The sequence below is a fragment of the Mytilus californianus genome, unplaced genomic scaffold, assembly GCF_021869535.1.
Source record: "Mytilus californianus isolate M0D057914Y unplaced genomic scaffold, xbMytCali1.0.p SCAF_6, whole genome shotgun sequence".
Lineage (NCBI taxonomy): Eukaryota > Metazoa > Mollusca > Bivalvia > Mytilida > Mytilidae > Mytilus > Mytilus californianus.
The window spans coordinates 44091263-44110350 of NW_026262712.1; the positions used below are offsets into that span (position 1 = coordinate 44091263).

A 19088-nucleotide genomic window follows, 5' to 3' on the forward strand; every position below is an offset into this window, starting at 1 on the left:
ATATATACGATGCTTTAGTTTTGTCCAGTTTTCTAATCCAAATAATTAAAATGAGAAGATAATTACCTTACAGCTTCATTTTCCGGCGATGCTGAAATGTTTGATGAAATAAAACAAGATAAGCGTCTTGACCCACTTTATCTTTTTATTCGGATACTTGCGGATATCTTCTCAAAAATCAACGGAAACATAAGAAAAGAACCGGGATCAACCAATAAGTTGGGTTGCTATAATCAAACAACCCGGATGTTGAACCAGTTACAATGGTTTCGAACCATAGAACCCGGATAGAACCAAGGTTCAGAACCAAAAGACCCGGATGGAACCAAGGCTTTTAACCAGAGTGCCCGGATAGAACCTAATTGCATTCGGAAATCTCATGATTTTCTTATACCTTTAACGTATTTCCCAAATCATTTATTTATTTAGTATATTTATATATAATAATTTATTTGTTCATCTACTTTTTCATCTTTTTGTGTTAAATCAAACAACGGTGACAACTGTGATAAGACAACATACAATGTACCACATCTACGTATTTTGTGGAAATAAGCATTGAGTATAAGTTTTATAATATTTGGTTGAGGCAAACGAAAGTTAGGAGAACGGAACACTTTTTTGGGACGTTCGGGACAAACAGACAAAGGTAACACTTTATGCCCCCTCCGGTACGGCACCAACACAGATGTTCTGACTACTGTGCTGGTGACACACAACATACCACATCTCCTTATTTTTATAATATAGACACACAAAACACAGAAATAAGAGCAGTTGTTGCAAGCTAGTCCAAAGCTAATTACGTTCTATAGACTAAACATGTTAAAGTAGCTGTAAATCAAACGGATTTAGTGTGAAAAGGTCATAAACAGTCCGAGAACGATTGCATTGTGCAATGCTAAAATATAAGTAAACAGTATCGACACGAGTTATTATAATTGTACCATGACTATTTAACGGTCATACACAGATCGCCGTTCAATAGTCTGGCAACACAGATGTCAAACAAAGAGGTGCAGGATTGTTAAAAAAGCAACATTGAATGTGCCTGTAAAATCTCAATTACCATTTCAAGAGTTGTTGTACGGGTTCTTTCAGTCTCTCTGGGAGACGGATCTATAAAAGTTTTTCCAAACCGGTTTCTGAATCCCACATTTGAATTTCATGTAACAATGTATACGACTTTATTATTGTAATTTCATATTAAAAATTACTGTTCTAACTAAGAGGCATCGCATCTAACGTTCAAATTACTACCGGGCGTGGCTGCGTATTTATTCATCCCACACAGCCAAACGAACGACTTATACTTAAACAAGAGGTTCAGCGCCTCTTTTCACAAAAAATCTTAAGAGTAAAAATACTCGTAAGTCATACACATTTCAGTATAACTTACAATGAGTTTTAATCGTAAGATTTTTTGTGAAAAGAGTCGCTGTACCCCAGTCAACTCTTGGGTGAATACATCATGACTTAATGACCAATTTTGAATGAACCTTTACAAGAATTTACTTATGCATGGTGTAGGCTAATAACAATGTCGAATAAATTTTTTAACATATAATACAAATCTACATCTTTAGATTATACAAGATATATACATGTCAATATAATTAGAACAAAATAATATTTGAATGATTTAATACCAGAATTATTCGGGTTTTTAAGTAAAGAATTATTTAAAGTAGAGGAAACCTGATACAAGTGTTATTTTTTTTCATGAAACAAGAAAATGTGGCACGTTGGCCAATGAGACAACTCTTCACCAGAGACCAAATGGCGAAGAAGTTAGCTATTGGTAACCGTACGTGCGGCCCTCAACAGTTAGCAACATCCATACCGCATAGCAAACTATAAATGGCATCGAAATGTCAAATGTTAAACAAATCAAACGAGAAAATTGACGGCCTGATTTAAATACAAAACAATCGAAAAACAAATATGCTATACAGCAACAAACGACCACCACTAAATTACAGGCTCCTGACATCATACAAACACATAGAGAATGATTAATGGTTAATCATGTTTGCGGGTACGAAAACCCTCGCCTTACCTGGGACTGTCAAACAAGCTTGTTATGCAACTAGTAAAAATCCTTTATTAGCACACCAACAAGTTCAACCCGGATACATGATATTTAGACAAGTGGGTACATTTCTATCCTGGTTTACTTAAATTAGGATATATGACAATTTTGCATCTTTGTTTAAACAGGTGGTCGGCAACACTGATATTAACAACATTATAGTGTTTTACTAATACCATCGAAGGTAAATGCTTGTCTAATTATTCTTATGATCTAAAAAAAACCAATACGCGAAAGCCTACCTCTCTTTGTAAGTTGAAATCAGCCCTTCGTGAATTTTACGGACGCCATCACGAGTTGGTTGACCGTTATGGAATATCCGTTTCACAGATGATATCGGATATGTTCCTAATGTCGTAACTGCAATCCCGTTCCCTCTTCAAGAATTTGACCTACTTAATTAGACTATTTACCGGGTTTGTAATAACATGAGCAACACTACGGGTGCAACATGTAAAGCCAGATCTACTTACCCTTCCGGAGCACCTGAGATCACTCCCAGTTTTTGGTTGGGTTCGTGTTGCTTTGTCTTTAGTTTTCTATGTTGTGTCTTGTGTACTATTATTTGTCTGTATGTCTTTTTATTTTATAGCCATGGCGTTGTCAGTTTATTTTCGATCTATGAGTTTGAATATACCTCTGGTATATTTCGCCCCTCTTTTATAGCTTCTAACGGTTTTATGTCCGTTTTGGTCATATAATTTCTAATTTTTCTACATCCTTGGTTAATCCAGAAAAGCACTTTCGACGCATGGTAACTATTTAATATCCCCAATAAATTTGCAAACATTTAAAATTATTGTAATCTATATAAATGGCTAAAAAAAAGGCATGACATAAGCATGATAAAGTGGGCTTGATTTACTCGCAGTAACTTATTACTTTCTGTGCAATGTAACATTTAATAAAGATAATTAACATACTCAATAACAATATACTAAACATGCAGTAAGTGGTGCGCGGAAGTAGTCAAGAAGACAGTATAATGTTTACGGGGCTTGATCGTTATTGTTCGTAGTTTCCACTTTAAGATTCTTATGCAAGCAAATTTAATAAACGATGAAATTATAAAGTTTTTTTTTTGGTATTTCACTTTACATAGGGCTTTTCTAATTTTATTTCTTTGCGCAGAACTCTGATTCTACGTATTCCACCTTTATCAATATTTGGAAAACCAGTTTTGGACGATTCTATATACCGTTATGTTTTAGGATTTTTTAGATTCTGTGAGGAGATAATGTATATTATTTAGCGTTGTCTGCGAGAAATGAAACATTTTCCTGTCAAAGTTACCAAATTCAAAACAAATATAAAAATAGTTAACATATACATTTTATTCAATTGTAACTTGATTGGAATGTGAACGACAACATAGACCTAAAATTCTTTTTGATCTATCCCGTTTAACACATGAAATTTGCGCGGGAATTTCTTCCCTTGAACATTGCCATCATAATGTAAAGGACGTTAATATTTGATTTTAGATTATTGTAATGTGATATAAACTGTTTTTGGATTTAATGTGATACTATTTGTTACTTCTTCTACAGTTCATAATTTGAAATCAGGTTTGCACACATTAAGTTTATAGTCTAGTCAGAACTTTTTGTAGATGTACAGCACATCTTATTTCAACCAACAACTTCAACTGTTTAACGCTACAACCGTCGAATAGACTACATATATAACGGAATCAGGCCCCGGCGCTATAAAATTTTTATTTTATCCATCCCTTATCCCTTACAACAAAATAGACACTAATGAGAACCTTTTTCTCCGCCATTAAGAAATATTCTCAACGTTTAGAAAATTCCGTGTTTGAAAACCAGATAAGGGTACCTCACTTCGCGAAAATGCAGATGAGATTTAATGAGAAAGTTGTCTGTCAAGGTAATTTCTGTCGTCCGTACAGCCAATATAGCAGAAATAATAAAAGAGATGCGAATTGGACCACCGATGAAGAACTCGCCCCAATAGACCATGCAAATATCAGGGAAGACTCCCTTTTTGGGAAAATGATAGGTTGTTGCGATGTAAAAATCGCCACTTTAAGACAAAATGCTCGGCAGGAGATTTGTTATAAATTAAATGCTTATGCTCTGTATATTTTTAAAATTATGCAAACGTTTGTAGAATCAGAATGCTGGTTGTACAGCTTCCTCGTCAATATATACATTGGACAGTTAAATGCGAATGTTATTGATATTTCTCCTGTTCATACCGAGACAGTTTCTTTCCTTATAGTAATTGTGCCAGAAATAATTTCTAAATCATGAATAATTATAGTAAAATAAAAAGTTGTATATGGTCAAATTAACTAACAGAGGCTGCAGATTTGTCAAGTTTAAAAATTGCTTTTGAAGCCTTATATTGTAGGCACAGACTGTAAATTATAACTTTATTTGCAAACAATAATATAACTTACTTACTTAGAGAACGATCATTTAACTTTAAAAAGGAGAGGAGGGGGCAATGTTTTTTACCCTAAAACATTATTCAAACCCCAATTTGATGAAAAAATATAGCATCTGAAAAACTTAAACAAATGTTCGCACTATGCAGGAAAAAAAATGTCTGACTCGGACAAAACCGTACCTCTCCACCCACTTTTGAAGTTAATTGGTTGCTCCCTTTTAACCAAAAAATATTATTTTCTGGGAAAACTAATTACCTCAACAAAGCCCCATTGCTATATATATGCACTTAGCTGAGCCTAGTTAAATAGCTACTGCTTTGAATAAATAGTGGCTGTCTAGGATCATAATGATGAAAAAAAAAATCATTTTCATATCGACTTAAGGTATAACTGTAACATTGTTTCGGTCTGAGCAGAAATAATATTAAAAACGTGGATCTGGATCACACTGAATAACACGCATAGCGAGTTAATTAAAAGTGTTCACCACATTTTGAGGGTTTTTTTTTTTTTTTTAGACAGAATGAGTATTAGTCATTTTTTATAATTTCAATATGGAGTATATTAAATGAGTAAATCATGAACAAATTCTGATGACGTCATGATAACATTGCAAAATTATGTCTATGAGGTACATGTAATAGACACAAGACTTTCAGCCAATATGAAGACAGTGTTACATATACATCTAACATTACACTATACATTTTCATATTATTCATTAAGATTTTGCTTTTTATTTCTATGGCAGAAGATTAACAGTTCATAAAAGAACATTTGATGAGGTTAAAAAGAAGTATTACAACTTGAAACAAAGAAGTAAGTTTAATGTAAAATGAGTTTCAATATTTTCATGTTGTGCTTATATATGCCTCTTCTATATTTCTTCCATGGGCATTTTATGGTATGGCAAATTAAGCAAACAGTACTGTAGTTGAAGAGTTGCCACCGTCAAATTAAAATGAAAGAAATGAGAACTAATAGCTTATGTCATAATTCAGCTATTGATCACAACCTAAATGTTCTGTATCCAGAATGACAAGGCAGAAGGAGGCTCTTGTTCACTACAAAGAATTGTCAGGTATTTTTATTTTTTAAATTCTCTTCTGATTTTCTAGTCTGGTATCCCCATGCAGGTTACTACCAACTCACCTAATGTGTGTATAACAAGCTACACCAGTTTGCACATCCTTAACGAGAATTGTGAATCCAACATTAAAAACCCAATTAGTAAAACACTTTAAATGTTTGGTTCAAACCAAAAATCTGTAACCCCTGGAGTGCAGTCCATCCGTTATTATATCCCGAAATGGGTAAATAACGCTTGATATTAACATTACCCTGCAAATGATATATTAGCTTGCTGTTTTCAAGCTTCTTGTGTAAGGAATAAACACATATAAAAGATAAAGGGCTTGAATAATGTAGACGCTCATGGGTAAGATTTTCATCGTTTCCAACCTAACTATAATTAGGTGAGAGATTGGAGATGTTACATGGGGATCTCCACATGTATAATTCTTAGGAATAAAGCAAAATCTGCAATAAATAGTCACTTTTTCAAGTCCTATAATGATAATTAAGTTTAAATTGACAATAAATAATCAGCAACCTGACATATGCATTCACTTTAAATGCCTCTTGAAATACATCTTGATATAGGTGAAAAATAAATAAGCATCGACAATTTATGACATGAATAAAGTCGGTTCAACAATGGTCTCATTTTTCAGAAAGAAATTTGGTGACAGTCATGAAAATGGGAGTAAAAATAGAATTTTTTTGGAAAACTCATACAGTTGTAAAACCAGTCCCTAGACCAAATGACATACACATTATGTAAAGCTTAAAAGGTATTTCTAAGAGTGAAGTGAAACAAGATTAGGCTGAAAGTTATTTATTGGTGAACTACCTATGTCAAACATACATGCCTTAGAAATTTAAAAACACCGGATTTACCTACTTTGATTAATGACTTGGTGATATTTTTAAAGGAAAACACATGCAAAGGTTTGTTGCGCCAACCAATTATTATAAAATACATAATTGGGCAAAAGAAGAGGAGACTAGTTTCCTATTAAAATATATATCTTAGTATACAGTCAATATAATGGTGCGGATGGTCCAGATAGGACAAGTGAAGGATGTCAATATTGTTTTCCTCACTGTTGCTTGTGATCAAGTATTAGTGAAAACAACTAGAATCAGTTTAAATGACAATAACAGTAACCCACCATTTTTTTCTTAAATTGTCCTGTATCAAGTCAGGAAGATGGCCATTGTTATATTATAGTTCGTTTCTGTGTGTGTTACATTTTAATGTTGTGTTTTTGTTGTGTCGTTGTTCTCCTCTAATATTTGATGCGTTTCCCTCAGTTTTAGTTTGTAACCCGGATTTGTTTTTATCTCTATCGATTTATGAGTTTCGAACAGCGGTATACTACTGTTGCCTTTATTTGTCATGGTTGTGCCATTTTGGTACAATTCTGAAGTTGCAGAAAAGCAATTAACATAATAAATTATATAAATTCCTATTACATTTCAGAATCCACGTCAAATAATGAGATTGATAGGCAGGTTGAAGCAGACAAGAACCTAAGCAATTGTAGTGGAAGAACAGGATAAAGATATTTTTCCCATACCCAAGTAGGAGTATGACAGGATAATCTATTAAACATTTAGGAAATACAGGAATTACTCTTAATTTGTTAAACCACCTTGGGGAAATCTTGAGACAAAGTTATCATTTAAAGAAACAATAGAAAACCAAAACATAATTTACAATGCAGAAAGTATTATACTTAGATGATACTGTGAGCACTCAGACATATACTAATCAGAAAACTACTTAAAAAATAGTAATCAAACTGGTTCTATTAAGCTTAATTGAGAATAAATCTATATAAGACCCTTTTACGGGTGTAATTTGTACTTAATAAAGAGCATATATTAAACTTACGTTGCGCAGTGATGTTAAGGCAATTTCGATAAGATTTGGCCAGGGGCAGATAACCCCGCAGGTACCTCATTATGTATTCATATATTCATTAATGGCGGAGAGTACCTAAGCTGCGTCTATCGATAAAACTGTATGAAATCAAATTACATACATGCCTGTTAATTAAAAACAGGTATCCATATAGTGTAATTTGTTTACTGAAACACGAATATTGTATGTTTGTGCTTTAATTATTATGGTAAACGGTTGCAATAGCTGTTTTTTGTGCCGAGATTGCCGGCTTGTGGACACCGCCTCCTTTTGATGATCAACCAATCAGTAGACGATCGCCGTCGAACAGATGTTCGTAGTTTGCAGAATTGAAAGCACCTTGCAGCGGAAATTATTTTCACTTCTACGTGAAAATCTAGCCAGAAAAGTAAGTGTAAGCCACCAAATATGTAAAATTTATGAAACATACGTTGCTTGTTTTGTTAATCATTCACTTCAGAAGGCGAAAAACGACACAGTATTCATACCTGCCAACTTTTCAAAATCTCCATGGGGGATTTTAAGCGCAAGAGGACCTAATGCTCCTCTTATATTGTCATAAGTGCTTTTGATCCACTTCTATATTGTTTGGATGAGTATGTATGTGCTTAAATACCCTTTTAACTCATTTGAATGCCTGTTTTGAGGTGTTCAGTTTGTATAATAAAAAATTTCAAAATTCAGGTCAACACCTCTCATGGGGGATATCCCCCATAAATCGGGATAGTTGGCAGGTCTAAGTATTAGATAAAACGAGTTCAGTGTTGGCAAGCATGTTACACACGTGGTCAAAACGAAACTAGACTGCAAAAAATATCTGAAATTTGAATAATTTATCGAGTCCCGTCAGGAAATGAACAGAATATCGAATGAAACAAGTTCCCTGCATTATACCAAGAGCCCATTCTCAACATTTACCCTGAAATTCATTTTTAATTTACGTTTTGCAGGTATCCTGTTTGGGTACATCTGTAAATTATAACAAAGTTTGCTCCACCGTTGACTTCCGTCCGGAGCCCACGTTGCTGGAGCCATGATCCCTACCTTCAAATCATGGAGCCCTTAATTTGAAGCTTAGGGCACAAAAACTTGCTCAAAGGAACCCTGAACACGTAATTTGGAGATCGGTCACATATGGTGTAAACCCCCCAACCAACCAACCAACCAACCAACCAAACCAATTCAAATGTGAAGTCCCATAGTATAATATTTTCTGCCGAGTGTTGATGGTATATTTCAACTTTGAATTTTATAGATCCCTACTTGGAAGTTTACGGCGGGCAGTGAGCGTTAACGCCACGGCCCTCCACGATATCGGAAACATTAAAAACAGCCTATTATTTGGACTTCTCGTGGACTGTGCGTCTTTCTCTGGAAAATGCCTGCACCTTGAATAAGTTATTTTTGAACCAATATTTTTAAAATCCAGAACCAGTGAAGTCTGCAGCAATATGACCAATTGCAAGTTTATATACTTGTTGGTTATAAAATACATGAGAACAATTTTGAACATGATAGTCCAAATAATATTATTTTTCTTGAAAGGCTTTGTTAATGATTTACTGTGACACTTCATATGACCGTCATTCTAGCAAAAAATTAAGAAAGCCTCTCATGAGACAATAATAATAGACTTATTAATATCATGACTGCCCACGTTGACATATTCTTTTTGGATATGGTTATCATCAGTATTAAAATGAAAAAGAGCACTGCTTGCATGCTGATGATGTCTTGCGTTACCCAAATTGCACCTATTTAGCAAATCTTGCAAATTTTCTAAGGCACTAAACAATTTGTATTTTTTTAAATTATTTGACATTATGCACATTTTTCTAATACACTTTGTAGGTACATATATTTAAATATTCTCAAAACGTTTACAGTATATATATCAACAGATGAAGTATTCACTGGAAAAGTAAAATCTACGGAAACATTAGCATGCGACGTCCACAAAAAGTCATCTTTTAAAAATGAGCAAATAAAATATGTTACGCCATACGAGTATTAATTTCTTAAAAATTGAATAGCAAGCATGGACTTAAATGTCAAATTGTTCTTAATATTTTAAAAAATAAAACAAAGCATCTGTTATTCGAATTTCAAGGATAGGAATTAAAGCATGGATGCATTTTGGGTACTCCTCATTACAGAATCATGGATTGTTTAAATTTGGAGGTCGGTTTTTAAAAACCCATTTTTCTATGATTCAATATGGATTCAAAATTAAATTGGTGGAACTAAATAGTAAATAAGGATACATCTACAAAATAAACACAGAATGGAAACTTTTGTCTGGATCTTTAAAAAATGAATGTGAAAAAATCTGTCAAAATAGGTGCAATTTGGGTACCCTCGGCTCACGTTATATACTGTTACAACAGACATTGACAAGGCAGTAAATTATTGTACTATAAATTCAGAAGAATTGCGATTAATCCGATGAATATCGCAATTATAATTAACCTCACATTTTTATACGCCCGTTTACTATTATTAGATGTTACGTTTCCAAGTTACGGGGTTTTATTCATAAAAAAAGGGGGGATTTTCCAGTTTTCGGACAATAACTCAAAATTGCTTTCAGCAGTTTTCATGAAACTTTGATGATTTGTTGATATCTATTGATGTAAGCTCCCTTTAGAATTTTATAAATTTTAGATTTTTCATCTCCGAGTTCTGGGGTTTTATTCATTGAAAAAGGGGGGATTTTCCAGTTTTCAGACAATAACTCAAAAATGCTTTCAGCAATTCTTATGAAACTTTGGTGAATTGTTTATATCTATTGATGTAAGCTCCCTTTAGAATTTTATAAATTTTATTTGTTTATAGTCTGACAACAGATTTACTAAGTATTGCGCAACAGCATAGTGTATTGCACTACAGCAAGAAATCTTTAATTGAATATAAATTCAATTCATATAACCAATTTCAAGTTCTTTGACTACATTTATTCAGAAACCTATAACATGTCAAATATTTAATTACAATCCAAATTCAGACCTGTATCAAGCTTGAATATTGTGTCCATTTTGCCCCAACTGTTCAGGGTTGGACCTCTGCGGGCGTATCCAGCTGCGATCAGCGAAGCAGTTTATTGTCCCTCCTTTCAAAAATCACAATAATATTAAATGCACACAATGATTTAGAAATGTTCAAAATAAAGCATGCAGTCATTATACGCCTGCCTTTAATGGGGCATCTAAGCTACGAGATATACAAAAAATTAAAATATGATTATTATTTTTTCAATATTTAATGAAAGTGCAATAGTGAAATAATAATTCACATTTAGCACCCAGTTTGGTTCAATTTTGTCGAAATAAGCTAAGAAACATCGCTGGTGAATCATTCAGTCAATAACTCAAAAACGCCTTAACCAATTTTCATGAAACTTTGGTGAATTGTTTATATTTATTGACAAAAGTTTCCTTTCCATTTTTTTTTATTTTTGATTTCTCGCTTTTGAGTATTGGGACTTTATTCATAAAAAAGGGTTGTTTTTTTCTCCAGTTTTCGGAAAATGACTCATAAATGCTTTAACAAATTTTCATGAAACTTTGGTGAAATGTAACATATTAGCTCCCATACAATTTTTATATATTTAAGATTTTTACTTTTTCGAGTTATGGGATTTTATTCTTAAAAATTATTCATGATTTGTGCCTCTGTGTGCTGGTGTGTGCATGTTTTTTTGTGGGCTTTTTTTGGGGGGGGGGGGGGGGGGGGGGTATTTTGAGCAGTATTTCTAGTTAATCATAAAGATTAATTTAAGGCATAAAGACGAGCTAAAGGACAACAGACATATCATGTGCTCATGGCGCAGCTCTTTATTTTAAATATGATGAAGCAATTCTTCTAGAAATCAAAGAAAAAAATGGGCATTATTTCTATGAAGGAAATCCAGATATCAATTCGGGGTTGGGTGGCAGACGTAATTTCTTTATTTGATATGTTATATTTATTTATGTATCGTGTGTGATTCATTGTACTTAATCTGCCCCTTATTTTAAAAAAAGTATCTGTATTTGTATAAAAAAAATTACTTTCTCTTATTTTTAGCTGACCTGTCAAATATAAGAAACAGAATGCTATTCCTGAGCTTTGATGAACTATAAAGTAATGGTTTGAATTTGAAAAGCTTTATTATTAGACAGGTAAATTGTTGTATTTTTTTCTTTTTGCTCGCTATTAAAACTGGTTATCCCTTGTTTTTGTATATCAAATCAATCTGCACCAAAATCTTTTCCTACTTCTACGTTAGAAGACCAAATCTTTTAATATAAAGATAAGAAGATGTGGTATGACTGCAATGAGAAAACTATCCAACAGAGACCAAATGATGTAGATGAAAGCATCTATATATAGGTTGCTTTGCTGTCTTCAACAACAGTGGTGTCACAGTACAACATAAGAACAAACTAAAAGTTATTGAAATAGGCTTGACAAATAACTTGTCAGATCAACACATACATGTTGCACAAAAAAAAGGCACAAAGTACTTGCAGTTACTGAAAGCTAGTTCAACGCTAATTACAACTTATAGAAAGGGAAATTTTCTAAGACTAAAAGAATCGGTACACATTAATAATCCCATAATTAAATATTACCAACCATTTTGCTATACAAATACAGGTGCTCAGATAATCTGACTGAAGCGATAAAGCTATATTATATATATAGTAATATATATATATTCTACTGGTATCCTGCTTCTGTTGCTTGGAGTTGGAAACAGTTATGTGATCAAATTACTAAAAAAATCTATTTTACAGCTCAATTTTGTGTCCTCTTTACAGTCCACATTAAAGCAAATGTTACGAACAAAATGACAAATAGGAGAAAATCTATGCAAGCCTTGCTCTTCTTCCTCTTTTATAAGTTGTGCAAATAAATTTCTGTTGTCGTACAATGTAAGAATATTGTATGGTATACATTCAGAAATTATTGCAATGTTTTTTTAAGGTAACTTTGTGAGTATCGCAATAATAAGAAGTCACATTCTGATATCCAATACATATAACTGTATTTTTCTGAAATCACAATAATTAATGTCGCATTTTTGTCCATTCTTCAAAAATTGCAATAATAAATGCACACAATAATTTCTGATTTTAATAACGTACATGTATCTTTACCAGCAATAAACTTTATTAGAGCCCCGCCGAATAGCTGGTCGCCCTCTAGTGATCAGTCTGTCCGTCGGTCCATACGTAACAAATTGTGTCCGCTCTATATCTAGAGAACCGTTATGATTTCATACTTTATACTTGACATGTATATTAACCAACACCAGAGGGTGGGTCATAATTTTTGTACAACTTCCTAGGTCAAAGGTCAAGGTAAAAAACTTTGGTTTCAGATGACAACCACATGTCCTATGGTAAAGATACAAATTTTTTACCACACGTTATTCACAGCGGGGCCCACAGAGATAGCTTCCATCTCAATGATGTCTAGTTTACACAGATATTATTAAAAAATGTACTAAGCGTGATTGCTAAAAGTTCTTAGCTGTGGTTTTAGTGCATTACTTATATTGATATTGCAGTATAGCACCCTGCCTTATTCATGTCATAATTTACATTTGGGAAAGGAGATACAAAACAATGTAGTTAAACATAATATGGGCATTATTTTTCTGGTCTGTGCATCCGTTCTTTCGTCCGTCAGTATGTCACGCTTCAGATTTAAGTTTTTGGTTAAAGCTTTTGGTCAAGGTAGTTTTTGCTGAAGTTGGGAGTCCAATCAACTTGAAACTCAGTACACATGTTCCCTATGATATGATCTTTCTTATTTGAATGCCAAATTAAAGTTTTGACCCCAATTTCACGAACACAGAAAATAATAGTGCGAGTGGGGCATCCATGTACTATGGACACATTCTTGTTTAATTTATTATATGATACATCTTATAGGCTGCCTATAAGATGTATTATGTGTTAAATTTTAAAATTAAATAAAAGTAGTGCACCTTATTAAAATGTGTATGACTAACATTGACTCAGTAATGAGGAAATTAAATTCTTGTTCAAATGTTGAATGAACTTCAATGAAGACATTATTAAATTTAGGACATGTAGGACAGGGGAATTATTTTGTTAGCATTTTCACAGTAACTTGTTGAAGTTGAACTTTTGATCACTTTTCCCATGTGAAAAATTTCATTTAATATAATTATTATATATGTATTTTCATATTTCAGGGATGATGACCTGCAGTGAGACAGCAGTATAAAGTTACATATAACTCATCATGACCATTATGGAAGATCAGATCAGATGAAAATTATGTTTAGAAAGCCACCAAATATGTCTATGAAAAGTAGAAAAAAGACAGCAATTCTATGTAAAGTACTTAGCAGAAGCATTGGCTGTTTCAATACCTGAATGTCAGTGTTGGAATTTAGAATTTTGATGCTGAGAGATAGACATGATAGAGGAACATTAACTGGACAATTTAGCTTCTTTTTCATGTGTCACAGAAGTTGATGTTTACCATCTTAAAAAGCTTTTACCTCACTTAAAATGAATTCTAAATATAGGCAGTTTGGAGATTTGTGAATTTTCTTACAATTGGAGTTTCAAAATGGATTTCATTTAAAAAAAATATTTATTTCACAGATGAAATTTGTCGTCTCTTTCATGAAATATTTGAAAAATCAGCAATATATTTTTAGCAATACCTAACCAAATGAGAGATCTACAGATAGACATATGAATTTCAGTTGAACTGTGAAGAAGGAAATATTCATTTATAAGACTTATATAAGTGTTTTGTTATTTTTATGGCAATTACGGGAAAGATGAAGCAATTCGATTTAAACATTACTCATACCTACAGATATACATGAGATATAGGCATACAATTTACTGATGCACCACTAATGGATATACATGTAATTATAAAACTAAGAAGATGTGGTATGATTGCCAATAAAACAACTCTCCACCAGATAACAAATAGTCATATTTTATAACGACTTACATTTCAATTTCAATTCATAACACAGCATACAGGTATACAAAAAGTTCAAAAGCATAGAAAAAGTGTTTTTATTGCAATTGTTGTTGTTCATCTTATGGTCACATTGAGGTGGGCCTTCAATACTGAGCAAGACCACTGGAACAGCCACAGAATGTTTGAAAAAAGAAATCTGGAAATTTTCTTTGCTTATATATATATCATGTAGCTGCCATTATGTACATGTACATACATGTATCTAGTTTTGTCTATAAACTCTGACATGATACTTGGAAATCAGAAAATTTTGCAATGTTTTCATTTCTTGTCTAAATTGAAATCGGTTATATGTTTTGCAAAAAAATAATGTAAATTTATTTAAATGACGGTATTATTTGTATCCAGCATTTTCTGAAACTGCAATAACTAATCTCGCATTTTTTGTTCTGGCATTGTTCAATAATTATAATTATCATGATTATCTTGATAATAAATTTACGCAAAAGTTTCCGAGTTTACAATAGTTATCAGGTCATGCAGGTTATATCTTTTTGAAGGATACCTAACTTTGAAACATGTGATGGAATATTTTCATAGTATTAGAGATTCTTATATCTAGTCTGTTTAGCAAAATATGTTGGGTATACATGTATGGCCATTAGACAGCATCCCCAACACTGACAGAAATTGTTTTTTTCTAACTTTGAAATTGCGTACATGTTTGGTAATACAGGATTACAGCTAGAATTTAATATAAAATAAGAAGATGTGGTATAATTGCCAATGAAATTTTGATTAACAATTACATGAATTAAGTCATTTTACTTTTTGTGATTGGGTCAGGTTAAGATTACCCACTGATTGTACCCTTGTCAATGATATTTGTAGGCAGTACTAGTATGTAGTTTTATTAGCATTTACATATTTTCATTTCCATGCTGACTATTTTGCCCTGTCACCTATGTCATGATTCATTCACTTGAAACTTTTGGATTGTTTACATGTATATGTAAAAATTGTGATTCAGTCAGTCATTTCTGTATATTTATATTTTATTATATATATATATATACCGGTACATAGAATTTATTAGTCCCCTACCGCACTCTGTTGTCCATCCGTCAGTCCGGCAAATCAGTTTTCCACACTTTTTTCTTCATGCTTTCTGATATTGATTTGATATTTGGTATATTGTTTTATCATGACAAGTTACAGATCAATTTCGAATTTTGTTCCGGTCTGATAATTTTGTGCAGAGTTATGGTCCTTGGACTTAGAAAATTCACTCAAATATTCAGTTGTCCGCACTTTTTTTGTCATGCTTGAAGATATTGATTTAATATTTGTTATATAGTTTACACCATGACAAGTTATAGATAAGGTTAGCATTTTGTTCCATTACAATTAATTTTTAACCGGTAGCGGACTTGTGTATCGCTATGTATTGCCATGCAATACTCTCGGAATGCGTTTTATTTTGACAGAAAAAAAATTTAATTACCATAGCTACCAATCAGTTGCTTCCAATTTCAGCAGTTCATGGGAAATATGTTTTCTGATTTTAACATGTTTAACGATGAACTTTAAAATTATATGGCACTTTATCATGTAAAAACAATTGATTGCTTGTGTTGGATGTCAGTTAGCACTTCTGACTATTTCTTCGGTGGCTGTCCATTTTTATTGTTGGCACTCGGGTAGGGAGAAACTTAACATGTAATGAGCGGCTGAAAAAATAGATCACTATTTGCAGCTTCATGGTATACAATAATGTTGAGAATTTAAGATGATATATATGACAAGGTTGCTGATTGAAGCATAGGTACATGTATCTGAAACTAATCCAATCTGGGTTGTTTTCACAGATGCGATTAAAATTAGTCGTAAATGCATTCGATATTAGTCAAATCTGTTTATCTCTCCATGATATAGTGCAAGCATAAAGCATGAGAGATAAAGGTATATTTTTTTAAGGATGGGTTACTCGATGTCTCGGCTGCTAATCCTTAACCCAAAAAGATAGTAAGTGCTAATATTAAAAGTTACTCATTCTAGGAAAAGGGAATTGTATCCCCCATGTTAATGCTGTTGTGTGCTATGAATATTCCAAACAAAAATAAGTAAGGAGGGCAGAATGATTTTACCAAGTAAAAATGTTGAAATAAGAAAAATATTGCTTCAGATGGGATGAAAAGGAATCTTCTGTCCAACAAAATGCAGGAAATCATTGGGGACAAAATCAAAAAGTGCAAGCTGTACATTAATACAGGCTTGGTAACTGCATGGTGAATATTCAGAGGCAAAAAATCACAAGAAATTCAAAAAGACCTCCCAATCATGATTTACAAATTAATACCAGTTCTCACTTGAGACATTCAACAAGTAAAATCTGAATATTTATATGCAGGTAGGAAGTTTATATTTATAATTTATTTACACATTATCAATGACGAAGAGCAAACAAATAATACAAGTGAATTCATGATATTTGGTGAGTTCTTTGTGAAAATGCAACTTTTTTTAATAATATAATGATTTACAATATATACATATTTGATGTACTAAGAGAGACATCAGTAGCTTTTAATTTGTATAATGAACTTGCATTTGCAAAATGAGAACTACACTAGGACCCCTGATCAGATGTGGAATCCAGATTTTGAAAAAAAGTAGGGACTCAGGGTCCCCCATCACTAAGCGACGTTTGGAGTGGGACATGTAAAAAGTGTATGTATTAACCATATAATGGTTGATCCACAAGGGGGCCCAAGCCCACCTGAATCCCCCTCTGCCATTTGCGATGATACACCAGAGGTTCGAACATGAAAATACTTGGGAATTAATACATTGGTATACAAAATTTGTGGAACACATACTGTGTAGGAGGGGTAGTGCTAGGATATTTATCTTATTATTTTTGTTCGCCAACCAGTTCTCGGGTAATATTTTTATCTCTGTTATCTAGCTTGTACGACCTCGTATCCTTATATTGGAATCTTCCAAGAAAACTGGAAAACTTGAGCAAATCTTCAAATATTTTATTTATAGAAATTAATTGAAAAAACGAATGTTTCATCGATGGTACTCTAATATAGTAATAATAAAATTTTATACTCCCAACTTCCCCGTTTCCGGGTTGTTGGCCCGTCTTATTCCGTCTTTGCTTTTCTTCGTCTTTTGTGCGTTTGCATTTTATCTCGGAAACTAAAAACAATCAACAACTATTTTTTATACGAAAAGTGCAGATTGAAGATCAATGAGTACCTCTTAGTTGCAGACATGTATAGATTCAGCAGGTGTTGCAGTTTATAAAAAGTGCTGTTACAAATCAACTTAGTTGTGGATCATTTTTCTAGCGCCATCGGGAGGGTATTTTTTTGCCTTTTTATGCCATTTTACTCGTAAAAGTCGATCGATTTTCAATTTAAACGTAAATATTGAACTTGTAACAGTGGTTTTTATATCAAGTGTACCTAGTAGTGTCTAGAATTCCTTGGTTGGCGTTTGTACGTGATTATCTTCAACCTGCACTTTTCACTTTTGTGATCGCTAAGGTTGTTTTTGGATTAGTGGTCACGTGACTACTTTCACTTTACTGCAAGACCTTACAATGTAATAAAACTGTTTATATGTTTGTTTTTTGGAAATAAAGACATTGGCATATACTTTTAACAAAGTTATTGGTGATAACAAGCGTGTTTTTTGCAGATACAAATTATGGCCAAAATTAATTGATTTTCCTTCAATGTGCCTTAACCTCGCTGCGTGATTGATTGATGGTTGCTTAACGTCCAGTAGCGAAAATTCCATGCATGTTCAGAGAACAAATAACTATATATACAAACATAGGTCCTGTAGTAGAGGCCTTCTAGAAGAAATCGGGGAAATTTAGATTGCCACTAGAAAATTTTGGAAAATTGGATCAGAACAGAAGTTTTGCCTTGCAATAGGCCCCTTAAGAAGTTGTAGCAAGGGCTCTTGACGTGCAGACAGGATGGCACTCTCTCTACAAAAAGGCATTGGATTTAACGTCCCCTTTCTGACCAGACGTGGTTACTTACTTGTACATCCCGCAGAGCAAAACACATAGTAACCATATTATTATTCCGCAGTCTCCCTTGGAGGGTTAGTAAGTTCATTGAAATGTCACTCTATAATTTAAAACACTATGTTTAAGTCAAAAGATGCAACTATCCATCTTATTCTCTTCTGTACGAAATGCATTATTTGATATGGTGGTCACGTGACTACTTTCACTTTACTGCAAGACCTTACAATGTAATAAAACTGTTTATATGTTTGTTTTTTGGAAATAAAGACATTGGCATATACTTTTAACAAAGTTATTGGTGATAACAAGCGTGTTTTTTGCAGATACAAATTATGGCCAAAATTAATTGATTTTCCTTCAATGTGCCTTAACCTCGCTGCGTGATTGATTGATGGTTGCTTAACGGAAATTTAGATTGCCACTAGAAAATTTTGGAAAATTGGATCAGAACAGAAATTTTGCCTTGCAATAGGCCCCTTAAGAAGTTGTAGCAAGGGCTCTTGACGTGCAGACAGGATGGCACTCTCTCTACAAAAAGGCATTGGATTTAACGTCCCCTTTCTGACCAGACGTG

At 33.1% G+C, this 19088-nt stretch overlaps 1 long non-coding RNA gene across 1 annotated transcript; it reads left to right on the forward strand.

Annotated features, from left to right (window-relative positions):
- The first annotated feature begins 7822 nt into the window (after positions 1–7822).
- Positions 7823–14398, forward strand: LOC127706179 (uncharacterized). The gene is made up of 3 exons (XR_007984280.1): positions 7823–7885; positions 11563–11657; positions 13706–14398. It is a non-coding gene; the product is annotated as an uncharacterized LOC127706179 (long non-coding RNA).
- Positions 14399–19088: the final 4690 nt, after the last annotated feature.